Source organism: Sus scrofa, chromosome 7 (genome assembly GCF_054392235.1).
Source record: "Sus scrofa isolate SSC_HxYL_T2T_F1_AM1 chromosome 7, Sscrofa_HxYL_maternal_Yorkshire_Landrace_v2.0, whole genome shotgun sequence".
NCBI lineage: Eukaryota > Metazoa > Chordata > Mammalia > Artiodactyla > Suidae > Sus > Sus scrofa.
Window position 1 is genome coordinate 45312998 of NC_139389.1, and position 17044 is coordinate 45330041.

The window sequence follows — 17044 nt, forward strand, 5'->3', positions numbered from 1 at the left end:
ATTTTCTCTCCAAGTCCCCACTTGACCCCCAGCTCTCTCCCTCCAATCACTGGAGACACAGCTACTTCATAGGTTCTACAACTTGCCCTGAGGTGTCAGACTTTTTTTTTTTTTTAAACTAGGTATCAAATCATAATCAAGTCAAATCAACATGCATCTGCTGTGCCTCTCCTCTGCAAAACACACGCGGCCTGGTGCAAGAGGAAATCCCCCAAATGACTAAATCATGGGCCCTGATCTCTGTCTGTTATGTAGTCAGAGAGATAGGGCATCAATGGTTAAACAGTTAACAAACAATACAGTGTGTTCAAAAGTCACCAGGTGCATAGGACGTAAAAGGTAGCCCATGACACCTTGGAACACGGACAGGAGGGCTAAGGAGGAGAGGGGAAGAGGCGGAAGTGGGCTGGGGTGATGGAGAGAGAACAATTGTGGCTCCGGTCTATCAGATGCCAAGGCTGAGATCCCGCAGGAGGTGTACTCACCAGCTCTCTGCCAGACCCTCTGCCCCCTCTCTCTTCTGCAGTAGAGGAAACGGAGCTGAAGGCCTCTTGCTTCAGGATTTCAGGCTAGAAAGTGACAGAATGGGGGTTTAAATCCAAGCGGGTCTTCACGAGGAAGGGGGGGGGGGCTGGCCCTTGAAGGATGAACTGCATGAAGGGAGAAGGGGTTCTCTTCTCTGAGCCCTTCCTTGGCCTCTCCAGGCCCCCAGGGACCTCCTCCCCTCCCCCACCTCCCCTCCCCCACCCCACCCCGGGGAATGACTGGGTTCTGCTGCAGGGAACCTTCCTGTACCTTCCTTTCTCCCTGCTCAGAAATCCCTCAACAGAGAGGGGCTCATGTCACCCAAAGACACCGTGTTCTAGTTGATGGCAAATTGTCCACTGCTTGTCAGGTTATTGTTCATTTCCTGATCCTTAATGAATGATTTTCCACCAATCAGCCTGGAGTCCCAAGCCCCCACCCCGTGGACAAGGCCTGAGTCTGAGTCCCAAAAGGGAACGCAGGGAGGCCTGCAAGCATCTTTCAGGGCCCAGCACCGGGCGGCCAGCCTGGCACTGAAAGGGGCCACCAGGCCCCACCCTACCCCCACCTCCTGTCTGGGTGCCCTTCCCTCCTCCACTGCCCCTGTGGGATGGGACAGCTTCTCACACTGCATGGACCTCTACTCAGGGCAATATGGTAAACTGATTAGCCTCCTCCCCAGGGTAGGAGCCCCCCTTAAAAAGGGGAGAGTCTGGAGAGTGCCTTGAAGGTTCCTGGCACAGTTCATTAAGATATCAACCCTTAATGAAATATTTCTTTGTTTAAATCGTCATTTATCTTGGGGGAACAGGGGCCTTTGCAGCAAAGGAAAAGGCTAGCTTCCCCCCTTCCATCCCTCCCCCACCTCCACCCAGCACAGATCCTGGGTCTTTCTGAGTCAGAAAGATTGTGAATTGGGCTGGGGAGGAGCAGCTGGGAGATGGGGAGGGGAGAAGATTCCAGATTGAGGAACCATAGTGTAGGGGGGTGTCAACTTGACTGGGCAGGGAGCAAAGAAGGAGAGAGAAGCAGAAGGCCCTGGGGTGGAGGTGGGGGACCCTGCTCAGAAGAAAGCCATGTGACTGCAATAGCCAAAGACTGGCCATCAATGACCCAACTGGCTATTTTGGGGAGGCTGGGTAAAGAAACAGGGGCGCACTGCTGAGAAGGAACGCTCTCAGGCAGCCTTTTCAATTAACCTAGAGGTGCCCATAGCAAACCCGAATGAATCTCAGCAACACGAAGTTTAGTAAACACCACCAACAAAGAGTAAAGCAAGGAGCAGAAGGATACTTTTTATTTAAAATTTCCAGACACCCAAGCCACCAGGATTAAGAGCATAAAACTTCCTTGGGGAGGCTCCCTCCCTGCTACCGGCAAGGGAGGGATGGAGAAAGGGGGGGAGGGATATAGAAGGACCTCAGCTCTACCAGCAACAATTAGTAGACTTTTTCCTTTTTTTGCTTTTTAAGGCCACACCAGCGGCACATGGAGGCTCTCAGGCTAGGGGTCCAATGCCGGCCACAGCCACAGCCACAGCCACACCAAATCCAAGCTGCGTCTTCGACCTATACCACAGCTCACAGCCATGCCAGATCCTTAACCCACTGAGCAAGGTCAGGGATCGAACCCGCAACCTCATGGTTCCTCGTCGGATTTGTTTCCACTGCGCCACGACAGGAATTCCGACTTTATCCTTTTAAGTGTAAAGGCAGATGCCCAAATCCTAATGGACACCAGCTCAATTGTCACAAAGTAAGCACACTCAGGTAACCAAATCCCAAATTCAGGCAACAGAGAACATTCCCAGGCCCCCAGGAACACCCTCGGGCCCCCTCCTAGTTACTCTCCCACCCAAAGCTGCTACTCTCTTGAGTTCCAGCACCTCAATTAGTTGGACTGATGTTAGAATTTCAGAGAAGTGGAATTCCTCTCTTGTGACTGGCTCTCATGCTCAACATTCTGTTTCTGAGACGTCTCCCTGTTGCTGTGTGTGGCAATAGCTTGTTCATTCTCGTCCCCAAGTCCTAGCCCGCGGGTGAGAGTGTCTTGACTTCTCCACCTAGTCCACTGCTGATGGCCATTGTGAGTGATGCTGGGAAGACCATGCTAGCGTGTGTCTTTTGGGGAATACACACGCAGGCACTGCTGTGGATATATACGTAGGAGTTGAACCGCTACCTCATTCTGGTAAAGTTTTATTCCTTAATTAACTAAAAAATGGTTTGGAGAAGAAGTACGATTCCAGCAGTCAGGTGAATGGAAACATAAAATATCTGGGTCTGGGTCTGGATGTAGTGGGGCCATGGGAATAAGAGGGCTGATTTTTTTTTTTTTTTTTTTTTTTTGGTTGGGTTTGGGTTTTGGTTTTGGTTTTGGTTTTGGTTTTGGGTTTTGGGGGTTTTTTTAGGGCCACAGCATATGGAAGTTTCCAGGCTAGGGGTTGAATTAGAGCCATAGCTGCTGGCCTATGCCACAGCCACAGCAACACGGGATCTGAGCCACGTCTGTAACCTACATCACGGCTCTTGGCAACAGTGGAGCCTTAACCCACTGAGTGAGGCCAGGGATCGAACCTGCATCTTCATGGATACTTGTTGGATTAGTTTCCGCTGCGCCACAACGGGAACTCCAAGGGGACTGATGTTTTTGGACACACCATACCCCCATGTGCCAGGCCCAATGCTTAGACCAAGCTCACATACTAGCCCACTTCATCCCTACAACAGGGAGGCAGATGGCCCTGTGAAAGAGCTTCTCTTTGAAGCAAGACCTAGAAGTGGGTCCTTGCTTGCTGCGTGACCTGGGGCAAGTTGCCTGACCTCTCCAAGCTTGAATGCCTCACTGTAAAAAGAGCCACCGCGCCTGGGGGTGATGCAGCTGAACAGCCTGTGAACCAAGTGTCTGGCACACAGCAGGCCCTTAATTAAAGTATCAACTGCAGATGTATGATGTGGTTTTATGAGGTCAGTATTCTCGTTTTTAGGTGAGGAAATGGGGCTCACAAAACCAAAAATGAGTGTTCGTGGAAAGTACTCGATGCACAGGTCACGGAGCTAGATGCTTTGTCTGTGCTTTTTCATGCTACCTTCCCAACCTTCTTAGGAGGCTTCTCCCAGCGTGGACCAGGAGACTGAGGCTTGCCCAGATCCCATAGCTGGTGACAGACGGTGAAGTGCACCCCCAGGTTGCCTCACTCCAGCCCCTATGTTCTTAACTACAGCCCCTCCTGTCGTGCCAGGCCATGGGCCCTGGTTCTTGCCACAGCACAGCCTCTGGCCCTGTACCCTTTGAAGGAGCAAGGATGGAAAGAGGACCCTCCTGCCTTTCCCCAGTCACTCCAGCTCAGGAGCCAAGGGCTACTCCTTTGCATCTTTTTCTGGAGCTCTGGCATCAGAAGGAAGGGCTTCAGATTGGCTGCTTTGATTGGGGGTGTGTGTTCTATATCTTTCTTTGGGAAGGGCTTGTTTCCTGATGAAAATGTCCAGGAGGAAAGGACCAGACAGGATCTTTTGCCTCCCTTGGGCTCCCCACTGTGACTCCCAGGGTGCTGGGAACAGACCTGGCTTGGAGATGAGGGTAAACTGAAATGAAAGCCAAAGCATGTCCCAGGGAAATCCCTTTGGGTAACTGAGTCCACGTGGGAGGTGTGTAGGCTGCTGCAGTAAGATGATGGGGAAGGATGTGGTGGGCATGACAGCCAGAGAGGAGCTGAAGAAGCCCCATGGAGGTCCCCTCATTCCTTCTTTTGCACTGAAAAAAGTCTCTAGTTCTCACCCCACTGAAAGCCTCTGCAGGAAGGATGGGATGGAGGCCTGAGGGGCATGGCCACGGCCCAGCTGGGGTTACACAAGGACCTGCCAACTGCAGTCCAGGCCCAGGCCTGTCCATATACCCTGACTCCCACCAGAGCTGACCCTCCATAGAAAACAAATCAAGGAGTTCCCGTTGTGGCTCAGCAGGTTAAGAACCTGACTAGTATCTATGAGGATGCGGGTTCAATCCCTGGCCTCACTCAGCGGGTTAAGGATCCGGTGTTGCCATGAGCTGTGGTGTAGGTCGAAGATGCCGCTCAGATCCTGTGTTTCTGTGGCTGTAGTGTAGGCCGGCAGCTTGCAGCTCAGATTTGACCCCTAGCCTGGGAACTTCCATATGCCACTGGTGTGCCCCTAAAAAGTAAAAAAAGAAAAGAAAGAAGAAGATAAATCAAGTCACACCACCAAAGGCTTCCTTGCTCACAAACTGTACTCCTCAGGTAGCCCACGAGCAGCTGGAGCTGCTTTAAAAGTCTCACTGAAGCGGCTCTGGTTGGAATCCTATTTCATCACTTACAAGCCGAGGAAGCCTAGACAGGTGACTTAATCTTTTTGTAAAGTGGAGGTAATAGTACTCACTACTCATAGGGTTATTGGGAAGGTAATAGTACTCACTACTCATAGGGTTATTGGGAGGTAATAATACTCGCTACTCATAGGGTTATTGGGAAGTACTATTGGAGGTAATAGTACTCACTACTCATAGGGTTATTGGGAATAGTACCCGCTAACTCATAGGGTTAAATGGAGGTAATAGTACTCGCTACTCATAGGGTTAAATGAGTCCTATGACTGAACTGTAAGGATTCAAACCTTAGCTGTGGTTATTTTATTCTTACGGCTTCTGCTATTGTTCCACTGGAAAGGACACTGTGGCATCCACGTAAATGGCACTTAGAGTCCTTCTCCCAACAATTTCACACCTCGTGACTTGAAAGGCTCCAGCAGAACCCAACCATGCCTTGTCACACCTGCCCTATGCAGAGCAAATACATAGGATCTGGACCCCCGCACTGACGTCACAGCTACTTCTGGCTGTTTGCACCCACAGAAAAGGGAAGGAATGCTTGATGGAAAATCCAAGAGGGGAGCCTCCTCTCCTTTTCTTCCAAGTCCCATTGCAGACTTTCTCTTCCAAGAAATCCTCTCTCCCCAGGCAACAGCCCTGGCATAGCCTAAGTTCTGATTCCTGAAGCACCCCCAGCTCACGTGCCACAGAAGCATCCTGTCTGCCATCTCCACCTGCCTCTGGCGATTTGGGTCCGGAGAGCCTCTGGAGTCAATGTCTTCCCGCCCTCCTCTCATAGCTGGGTCCTGCCCTGATCATGGGCAGTCCTTGACAACCCCCGAGGTGCTCCTCATCTCTCCCCACCGCAACACACAGAGCCAGACCAGAGACGTTTGCGGGATGGAAGGCAGAGGGAGGATTTTATTCAGGTTTCCACGGGTCTCTGAGTGGGGCGCCGGCTGGTAGCACAGCCCTCCCCCTCGGATCTGGGGCCTTTCCTCATCCGGACTTCCCCCTCCCAGGCCAGATGCACATCTTTGCCACCGCCGCCGCAATCCCTCCGGTCCCTCCCCCCACTGTCCCCCGCCCTCAGGCAAAAGATGTTGAGTTTTGTTTACAATCTAATTTGTCCGGATAATTGCTTCTACTTTGCACTTCGCTTTGCCCGCGTGGATCCGGCTTTGGGCCTTTTTTTTTTTTTTTTTCCCCCACTGGTTCGAAGAGCATTTTATGGGAAATTCCCCTTCCGGAGAGGGAGGCGGCGGCGCACCCGGGGTGACCGTTCACAAAGCCCAGAAGGAACCTCCCCACCTCCCCCACCCGGGGTTCAAAAGCCCACCCCCAGCCCCACGCAGTGGGGCACCGGAGGGAGAGGAGGAAGGACGGCGGCTCCGGGCTCTGGTCCCCGTCCCCCCACCCATAGCCACTCCCCGCGCCTGGCGCAGCCCGCCGGGAACCAATGAACCGTGTGGGAGCAGGGCTTGGCCGTACCTCCAGACTCCAGAGAAAGGCTGGGGTTTGCAAAACGCGCCCTGGGCTTCACCAGGTTAGGGTGAATCCCTGGAATCTCTCCGCCTCCCCCCCTTTCACAGGTCCGCAACCCTGCGTCTTCTCCCCAGATCCCCACTCTTCTTTCCCTAAAGTTTGGTCCACGTGGTCTCCTCTCGGTCAGGGCTGGGCGCCCGACAGGGAAAAAGTTGCTGCACCTGCTTTAGGCGAATTATGGTAGCGCTAGAAGTTGGTCTCCCCTCCCTCCGCCGCTCGCTCGCTCTCTCCTCCCTCCCTCTCCGCGCGCTCCCTCCTTCCCCTTCTCTCCTCCTCCCCCGCCCTCTCCCGCCCCGCCCGCGCGTCGCCCGCTCGCAGCCACTCGCTGCCCGGGCTCAGTCGCAGCCCCTCGGAGTCCGGAGCCGGCCGCCCCTGAGGACCGGACGGTGCGGCCGGCGGCCGGGACGGAGCCCCCAGCCCGCGAGGAGGGTGCGGCGCAGGCGGCGGCGGCGCCGCGGGGAGGAGCCCGGGCCGGAACCAGGGCTGGGCCGGGGGCGGGGACGCCGGGGTCCCGGAGCTCGGGCGCCGGAGCGAGCGAACTAGCGTCGCGGGAGGATCGGGAAGAAGGAGCACAGCCGGAGCGAGCTGAGCTGCCCCCAAAGTGCGATGCCCCGGCGGGGCTAGGGCGCGCGGCGGCCGGCCGGCGCGGCGCGGAGGGAGGACGCCCCGGAGCTGCGCGGCGCCGGGCGGCGCGGAGGGGCAGCCCCAGCGGGCGGCGGCGGCGGGCCCGGGCGGCGACCCGAGCGAGCCCCATGCCCCGCGCGGGCTGACGGGCCGGAGCCCGCACGGAGCGGCCGGGCCGGACAGGTAGGTGGCGGGCCGGAGCCCTGGGGACGCGGGTGGGGGCTGGGCCGGCGACCAGACCAACTCCCTCGCTCGCGCACTCTCTCGCCCGCTCACTGGCTCACTTTGTGTTTGCAAACTGCCCGCCGGAGAAGCGCCGGGCGCCGGGAGGAGCCGGGCCCAGGCCGGCGCACTTTGTTCCAGCCGGGGCCGGCTGCAGCGCCCTGACCCGGCGCAGCCGCGACACCTCGCCCCTGGCCCCGGGCCCCCGAGGCCCGGAGCTGCCTGGGGAACAGGTGGGGGTTACGGCGCGGCGGCGCGCGGCGGCGGCCGGGGGGGGGGCAGTTGAGGTCGGCGGGGGTGGGGGGGCTGGAAAAGCTACTGAGGCCCGCCCTCCCCCCAAGAATCTGGGCCCCGCCCCCTCCTGGCCTGCCCGCGGGGAATGGGGTGTTTGGGGGCGCGACACCAGCCCCCAGGCCCCGAGTCAGACAAAGAGTACTTCCCGGTCCGGACTTTCCTGAGCCGGGGAGGGAAGCGGTGAAGTGGGCTCCCCCAAACCCAGTCTGTCTAGGACTCCCCAAGACGCGCCGGAGGCAGATGGGGCGGGGGGGGTGGGGGACCGCGCTGCTACCCGCCGCGTCGCCTTGGATGGGGAGGGCACTCGTTTTGCTGCGGTCTCATCCCGCAGGTTCGGGGCCAGTCAGCGCCTTTCCCCCATCACTCGGTCAGCTCGGAGATAGAGGGAAAACTTCTTGAGGACTTGAAAGCGTTTGGAAACGGCCCCTTGTGATTTCGTGCTGGAGGGTGGGGGCTGACCCGGCGGATATCCTTATTCACCCCGTTTGGGGAGAGCCTTGCCTCACCGCGTAGCGGGTAAAGAGAGGGCGGCAGCAGGGCTCGGAGGCCGCCTGGGAAGAGTGTCTCTGAGCGACCAAGCAGGACGCCCCCTCAGACTGCTGACTGTGGCATCTCCCCTGGACTGACCCCCCAGACACCTCTCTTTGACCGGTGGTCACCCCTTTGGCGCCCCAGCCTCGCGCTCCCCATCAACGCCAAACTAACTCGAGCTGAGCCCGGCTACAGCCCGAGGCACTAGAATGCGGGACGCCCTGAGCGACCTGGGATCCCGGCCTCCCGGGCAAAGGACCGTGTGATTTCGCGGGAGGCGGATTCTGAGTTAGAGGCCCTAACGTCTGTGGATTCCTTCTCCCCAAGTGGGGCGACCTTCTGGACCCATCGGCATCCCACTCGGACTCTGTAGTTGGGGGAAAGAGGATAGGGGAACGCAGAAACCCTGAGCCCAGAGAACACCCGGCTCGTCCCTTTGCACTGCCGGCCTCTCTTGCCAACCCTGCCTGGCCTTTTACGCTTCACTCCAGCGCCTGGGGTTTAAGGCGTCTGGAGATCACCGCGTGTCTGGGATCCCAGCACCAATTTCCCTGCTGGTTGACCTCCGAGGGGTCCACCAGGTGGGATGGCCCGAGGAGGAAACCCGAGTCTAAAACTATCATCCCAGTGGTTGCTGCGAAAGCCCAGGAACATTTTGGCCAAAGCGGGTTTTTCACTTGAACTTTAGTATCTTTATCTGGTTTTAAAGCATGGGCCTGGATGGTCCCAGCGTGAACTATGTCGGGTCTGGGATTGAGGCAACCAGAGTGCAGTTTGAAAGGCAGCTAGGATTGCAGCTGGGAGCTCGGCTGGGTGCCCCCTTCTCCCACCCAGAAAGAAGTGGGATCATCTCTACCTTGGGAGGGTCTGACTGGTTAGTTCCACGCTGGGTAATGGAGACAGACCTCCACTGGCAAACCCAGAAGCTTGAACCTAAGAAGCTCGCTTTCCGACGGGTACTGGGACTGAACCCTGCTGGCCCCTGACCCTCCTGGTGAGCCAGCGGTGGGGGAAGGGGCCAAAGGTCTGACTGGCTGGCTGGGCGCCAGCTGCCCTAAGGAGAGCCACCCACCTCAGACAGCCCTCTTGCCCCAGACAACCCCTGGCCAACCTGGCAGAAAACTGCCGCATGGGAGAAGCCGGCAGGCTTGTTTTGTTTTCGTTTTTGAGAAACTTTGTCTTGCCCGGTTCTGGTCTCTTTGTCACCTGGCAGGTTGGAGGGAGGGCCCTGGGACTGGGCCGTGGGCACCCGGACAGCTTGCTCACCCTGGCGCCCTTGGATCTGAGCCTTTCGAAAGCAAGGCTGTGTCTTGTGGGGCTCCCCATCAGGTGTCACTCCCCCTTTGGGGGTGGGGCATGGTGGCATGGGGAGGAAGTGGCGCTGAGGGTGCTTCTGTCCCCCCACCCCAACTCAGGACCTATGTAAGACCTGAATCGCTCTTCCTGGATCCCGTCCCATCACCCACCCTGGTCCCAGCCTTGGCACTATGCTGGGGGAGACCATGGGGACCTTTTCTCCTGGCACTAAAGCGCTGCCCCCCCTGGGGGGGGTTCTGTCTTTCTCCCGATCCTGAGCAGAGTTATGGAATCAGGGCACCCCTGAGCCCTAGGGAGGGAAATGCCTAACACCAGTACTGGCGACTGTCGGGGAGGGCAGGGCAAGTTGGACCCAACTTGCAAAAGGACCTGTCCCTTTCTGTGTAGGTGCCCTTCGCACACCTGGGCACCCATACGCCACCCCCCTTCCTCTGCCTTGGGCCAGAAACTTCCTTTCTGGCTGCTGGCAGGTAGGTCCCTTCTTGCCAGGAATGCGCGTATCCTGCTGGGCCCCTACTCCAAACACACCCCTTCCTTAGGGGCAGGAAAGCAGGGGGAATGGGGGGTTGGTTCCTTTAATCCATTAATTCCCCAAATGTTTGCTGAGCTCCTACTCTGTCTGGGCAAGTCCCAGGCTGGGCACTGGAGTGCCCACGCGGTAAAGGCCGGGATCTGCATATTGTCAGGGTACGAAACTGCTAGCTATCGCATCAGAGAGAGGAGGGTCCAGAGAGCGAGCTGGGCGTCTGTTTAGGAGAACTGGGAGTTGCAAGACCGGGAGGGGGCTCTCCCGAGAAGAGGCTTCCCTGATAGGCCACACCTGGTGCGGCTGCAGCCTCCTTCCCTACATCCCAGCCCTTGGATGCCCTGCGGGCTTGGTGGCTTTTCCATCGCTCCAGCTGGACTGCAAGCCCCTCCATGCTCATCCGAAGCGGGCACAACGTCTCTCCTTTTCTAATAACCCAATCCGTGCCAAGGAATAATTTCTTCCACGCAAGGAGCTCAGCCCAATTTCCCTTCAAACTCTCCCAGCTTCCCAGATCAAGGCAGGTCGGGCGCTGTTTTTGACAGGATTCTGAGGCTCCGGTGGCTGAAGTGGCTTCCTCTGACTTGCTTCCAGAACTCTGGAACCCTGGGCAAGGAACTTGGGCCTCCACAGGGCAAAACGCAGGTCACGGGGGAAGTGGCTTTGGAACTTGCCAGTGGTGATGGGACTCTGGGGGACTTAGTTAAGTTTTTTCGAGCCTCAGTTGTCTTATATGTAAAGCAGGTCATTAATAGCCCTTTAAAGCCCGTTTGGGAGCGGAATGGGAGAAATGTGAGGTAAAGAAATGTAAATGTGAAGAATCTAACCCAGTGCCTGGCACAGGGGAGTGCTGGCTAAGGGGTGGCTTTTATTATTAGATTCCCGGCACTGCCCGGCTACCTGCTGGACTGGATGCTGGAAATGCGTATAAATCTCCATGTTGGGGTTTAGAAGATGAAGCAACTCGTGTGAGGTCCTACAGTTAGTCAGGGTAGAGCTAGGTCTAAAATGTGAGACTTTTTGAACTTGCTGTGTAACCAGTAGGGCTTGAGCCTCTGCTGTGGGGACGGGAGGAAGGGGGGTGGGTAGGAAGGCCTGCCTCTCCCCCTCCCTCCTTCACCAGCTCAGGCCTGGGTGGCCCCTTAGCACTCCAGTGAGAAGGCTGGCTTTCCCCTTCCTGTCTTCCCTTTGAGGGAGGGTCTGGGCTCACACCTTGACCTTTCCCACCTGCACCTGACCTTGGAAGGTCCAGTCACCACCCCTCTTCCCTCCAGCATCGTGGAGACAGATAGGAGGGGTAACAGGGGAGGAGAAATGGCTGGTACCACCTTTCTCCAAAAAAAAAAAAAGGAGACTTCTACTGTTTGGAACCCTGGCTTACACGACCTTTTGGAAGACACACTTGGCAGCCAGTCTCTGATCAGTTTGGGACGTAGACCTGGATGGAAGATCTGGAAGAAGCAAAAAGAAACTTCCTCTGAGTGTGAAGTGAAGTTGCTTCCTCTCTTTTCAGTGTTGCCTTCCCTGTGTGCTCCGTGGACACGCGCACCTTTGCTCCCGGCTGCTTCTGCTGAGCTGGGATCACAGTAGGAACCCTGCCGATGCTTGGTGGGCCCTGTGCAGAGCCTGCCTGAGCTGGAAATCCAGAGATCCCAGCACAGAAGGTGCCCAGCGGGCAGGGCCTTAGAGTCAAAGCTTCTGGTGCCTCACAGGAGCGAACGCTCCAGGCTCGGGCCAGGCTGATGCTCTTCCTTCTCTTGATCCTTGTCCCAGGATGACTCCTTCCCAGCTGGCTGTCCCCTGGCCATAGCCATGCAGCCTGTTCCCCGCCATCCCAGCAGCACTGCTCACCTCCCCAGGCCCCATCCTCCTCCCAGCTGGAGCCAACCAGGCTGGGACCTGAGGATGCGTGGGGTCACTGGTGGTACAGGAACCGGGGGAAAGGGTGTTTCCTCTCCCATTTGGAGTTTCTGATGGCACCTGACCTGGGCTACGGTGTGAATGTGGAGATGGTGGCTTTCCCTTACACAGGAACAAAGTGGAGTGTGTAGATTAGTGACCCTCTGTGATTGTTCAAGGCAGGCAGGGTCACAGGTGGAAGTTACCCAGAATTCCCACTGGCAGCAGAGCGACAAATGATGGCCACTGGAGGATTGCAGCATGGAGACCCAGACTCCTCTCCGTTCCACACGCATTGTGGCACCATCGCTGTGTGCAGTGGCCCACAGGCGTCTAGGTGAAGAGGTTTATTAAAAGGTGGCTTGCTTGCAGCTTGGAAAATCCGCGATGGAGTGAGTGCCCCAGTCGAATCAGATCCCAGTGCTCCTCAGCTGGGATAAGAGGCCCATGCTGGCCCCGGGAGGTGTCCGGAGGGCTGAGCTGTGTGAAGGGAAACTGGCTGGTGGGCCGATGAAGGGGCTTCTGGTCTTGTTTCTTCAACCGGGTGGGCTCCCTTGACTTCAGTTCCCCAGCTCTGGAGTCCCCGCTCCAGAAGACCCAGGCTGCAAGAAGTTCTTCCAAAAGAGGATGGCATAGTCTCCTCCTTTCTCTCCTTCAGGGGGATCTTTGGGCAGATGTGGGTGTATCGCTCCCTGAGAGAAAAAGGGCTCACCGCTGGGAGAAGCTGGGGGAGAGATGAGAGGATTCGAAGGAGCCTGAGGGAGTGGCGGCTGCTCTAAGTGCTTGGGTGCGAAGCTTCCGCATCTCTGGGTCGGAGCCTGAGGCCCTTGCAGAGGTTGACATGCTGAGGCTGCCAGGTTGGTCCCTTGGAAGAATCCTTCCTTTAGGACACCTCCAGGGTCCCCAGGAGAGCCAGGGCGCCCGGTCCTCCCACCCCAGTTGAGTGCACTCATTCCGCGTTGCTAGCGTTTCCCTGAGCTTCCAAGAGCGCAAAAGCGCGAGATGCAGGGAGCTCCTTGATCAACCGCCCCGTGTCTGCGGCCGTCGCTGGGAGCGTCGAGAAGATGCTGGGGGTTTGGGGGTCCAGGGAACTTCGGAAGAGGAGGCGAGTGGCCTCCGCCTTTTAGCCACAGGGAGGGTCTCCCACACCCCTGTGTGCTAACCTCCTTGAGCTTGGGGACGACTTCCCTGGTCTGGGTGTCAGGTCTGGGACTCACCCATAAGGGGTACCCGTAAGCCTACTGCCACCAGCTTCCTCCCCCCTCTGCGCCCTTAGGCACGACAGTCCTTTCTCTGGGCCCTCGGGTTTCCTACGTGTGTAGTTGGTAAGGAAGCACCCCCGCTCCCCTCCTCCTGGCCCTTCCTTCCCTGAGCAGCAGGTTGGGTGGTTGGGTGAGAAGAGACCGGCCCTCTTTGTTCCACCGCATGGGAGCCCACTGCACCCACGGGTCCTGCCCGAAAGGGGCGCTGTGGAGTGCGGGGCAGGGGACCCTCCGGCCCTGGGAAGTCTCCACCTCCCCAATTAGACAGGGAGTCTGATTAAAGGGGGCGCTGCCCACCCCCTCCTGCCCGATCCCCATCGACAAGATTTCCCTTCATCAGAATCTCACATCCTCCAGAAATTAATTTGATGCCTCTTGTTATCAATTAATTGAATCTCCCTGGGAGAGAGAGCTCAGCGAGGCGGGCTGTAGCTTGGCCCTTGTGCGCTGCCGTTCTGCCCTCCCCCTCACACCGGGACAGCTCACCCCCCCCCCATTTCTCTTTTCTGCCTTGCTTTAAATTTCCCTTATTTTCTAAAATAAAACCACTGCTATGGGCCCTTTAGCCCAGTTTGGCTTGGATGGATACCCATGGACTGGGCACTACCTAGGGTTCACCCGGCTGAGCTGCGGGGGAGGGGCGGTTCTCCCCAAGGCCCTGTTTGACCCCTCCCTAAGTCAGCAAAGCCTCACCTTTTGGGAATTTGGCCTTGACCCTGACACTGTGTTGCAGGGATTGCTGGTGAGAAACTTGGAGAGGAGGGCTGGGGGACAGAGTCACACACACACAGCCTCGTTGGGGAAGGGGGGCACTGAAGGACCAGGCTAGAGACCTGTCAATCACCAGGATTTTGTACTTGTGAAAGTTCTGTCTTTTTTAGAAGAGGTATTTAGGATCTGTTGCCTTCATCAGGGCTAAGCCGTTCAGTGTAGGGGCAGAGGGTGCAGTTCCTAGCTGTGTGCCTCCTAGCTGCCCAGCGGCTGGGTCAGACATTTGTAGGAACAAGCCCTCAGCATTTCCAAAGAACACTTGGAAGCCCAGACTCTGCCTTCTGCATAGAAGATGAAGGAGGAAGGTTCTAGAAAACATCCCAATCTGGGAATGGATCATGGCAGGTACTGTGTAGAACGAGGTGGTCTGCAGACCCTGATGGAGGAACAGTGCTCTGCCACTTCACCTACCTCCTGGTTCTTGTTTGTCGGGTAAGGGCTCCAGGCCCAGAGAAGTGATCTAACTTATCCAGGGTCACACAGCTTGACCGGAACCTGTCTCTCTGGAATGCTGGCCATAAGGGCTGAGGTCACACATGGGCTAACTTCACCCCTTACGTGTTTTGTTGGCCCACGCAAAGTTTATTACAAGGGTAAATGTCACAGAAATAGCCCCATTTGGCTTCTTTTGAAAAACCCAAACCCTGTCAAACACTAAGCCTGCATTTCCGTGTGGAAAAGATAGTCTGGGATTGAATACCCTCCACTTCTCCCTGGGCCTCCTCGGGGACCCGCCCAGCCCCCCGAGGGCATTTTTGGTTAGCAACTTTGTCCTGACCTCTGTTCTAGGAAGAGCTAGGAGGGGCCGTGTCTGAGAGGCCCTGTGGGAGCGCAGGGAAGACCTTTAAGGACACCCTGACCCAAATCCACTTCTCACCCGGCTGCTTAAGAACTGATGGTGGTAGATGCTTTTCCTCCTGCCTTCTTTTTACCATGGCGGGAATGATGGGGTCTTGTGTCTTGAGGGGCTCTGTTCCGAGCTGAAACCAGCCCATCCATCCCTGCCCAGGTGAGCCCCTGTAAGAAAGTCATCACCTTCTTACCTGCCCCCTCCCCCACAACTTATGTCCTTTTGGGGGGCAAGCGGCGACGTTCTTCCAAGGATAGGACCACAGGTGGGGACTAGAGAAGCACTGGACAGAAGTCACCTTTCTTGGAACAGGGAGAGGAATGTGAAAAGCTGCCGAATCTTGCACATTGGAATATGGATGTGTTTTTTGGATCCCCTGGAGCCGGTACCCAAGATCCTGTGAATGCCACCCATCAATCATCAGGGGAGACAAAAGGAGGGGCCAGGACTTGTCCCAGGCAGGCCGGCCAGAGCAGCCAGAGTCCCCGTGTAGGGCCAGACCACAGGTCTGTCCCAGGTGGGCTGGAGCCCTTCCTGTGCCCATGGGAGCCCCCTGGTGCCAAGGGGACTACCAGAAGCAGGCTCCAGATGGCCACTCAGGCCCTAGGTGGGTGCCCCACCCCTTAACCAGCGGGCCCCCCACGAAAGACGGCACTATTTAATTAGCCATCTCTGATTAACCAAACTTGGCATTCGGCTCCTCTTGCCCTCATCTTTCCCAGCTCCGAATCAATGGCTTTGATATGCTAATTAGGGAGTAATTTAATTTCAAAAGGCCGCAATTAACAAGGGTGTTGTGGACATGCTGTAGTTAAGCGGAGTAATCTAATTTGCATTAGTAACAAGCAGGGACTAATTAGAAGCTTAATTAGACACTTAGATGGCTCTTATGTTTACTTTCTTAATGAGATGGAGTGGGATCTTTGGTTGGTTTTCTTTTTTCTTTTTTTTTTTCTTCTTATTGTTAATTCTTCCTTTTGGTCATGGTACTTGGGGGGAGTATTGAGGGAGGCCACCTTGCTAGGGCCTGGTGGGAACATTTGGGGGCGGGAGCCAGTGAGCAGTGTCCTGGGGCACAGTGACAGTGGTGGAGAAAGATTCAGATTCTAGGAAAGTTCCAGCATGACTGCCCTCGGTCGGGGCCTTGTCACCTCTGAGATGGGACTTGAGGGAAGAGCCCCCGTTTAGGAGTCAGAAGAGCTATAGGGTTTCATTTTGGCTCAGCCTCGTAGCAGCCAAGTGACCTTGTCACATCCCTAAGCATCTTCAAAGTGTGGTTCCTTCATCTGTCAGAGAGCGAGTGCCAGGTTGTGTGGGACAGGGTGTGGGGAAGGACTTTCAGAGACTGTGAGTGGAATGATGGTTATTAAAATACAGTCACAAATTGTGTGCCCAGGTTTCGCTTCCTTAAGACCCCAGCTCAGAAGTCACCTCCTACAGGAAGACTTCCGGGAGCCACTCCCTCTAGGCACCCATAGCCAGTTCCCCCAGCTCCCCCCAGTATCTACTTAACATGACACTTATAAAGTTGTGTGTGTTGTGTGTAGAGGGTCTCAAGTTTCGCAACCCCCGCTGTACTTGAAGTTTAGAATTCATTCTTCCTTTCTCTCTTTCTTTCTTTCTTTTTCTTTTTGCTTTTTAGGGCTGTACCTGAGGCATATGGAGGTTCCCAGGCTAGGGATCAAATCGAAACTGCATCTGCTGGCCTGCGCCACAGCTTATGGCAATGCCGGATCCCCGACCCACTTAGCGAGGCCAGGGATTGAACCCATATCCTATGGGTACTAGTCGGATTCGTTTCCACTGAGCCACAATGGAAACTCCAAAGTTTAGAATTCTTGGAAAAGCTTTTAAAATTATCCATGCCTGGCTTCCACTCCGCAGAGAATCTAATGGAATGGATCCTGGGTGGAGCCTATAGGTATGGGGTTTTTTTAATGCTTGTGTTTGTGTCTCTTGTTCTCCACTGAACTATAAGCCCCCTGCCCAAAGCAAGGGTCATGTTTGAGTCCCTTTGTGTGCCCAAATGCCAGCCCCAACTGCTCAGCAGCAGTTGCAGGCAAAGGCCCATCACCCAGCTACACGCTGTGTTAACTCACCCAGGGTCGGTAGTGTTGGCCTCTGAATGTCTTATGCGGGATCTGAGAATCTTCTGGAAAAGGAGCTGAGGGGAATGGAGGAAGAGCGCTAATAAAAAATCGAGGGGCTTGGAATATGAGTACCTTGCTGAAGGTAGGGCAAAAGTGATACAAATTTTATGGACCTTAATTAGGGAATAAATGTATCCAGAGGCTTAAAAGTACGCAGTTCCCCCTGAACTTGTATCCTAGGCAAACGTCAGATGTGGCGCATATT

General features: G+C 56.0%; 1 protein-coding gene across 6 annotated transcripts in view; it reads left to right on the forward strand.

The window, feature by feature from the left end:
- Window positions 1-7134: 7134 nt before the first annotated feature.
- Window positions 7135-17044, forward strand: part of FOXP4 (forkhead box P4) — a 50847-nt gene continuing 40937 nt past the window's right edge. For 4 of the 6 annotated variants that reach the window (XM_084968045.1, XM_084968050.1, XM_084968047.1 and 1 more), the window contains exon 1: window positions 7135-7200. The gene's annotated coding sequence lies outside the window, so the exon portion shown is untranslated. Of the gene's footprint in view, window positions 7473-17044 lie in introns of all 6 variants that reach the window. The other 2 variants (XM_084968055.1, XM_084968051.1) reach the window with 2 other exon arrangements.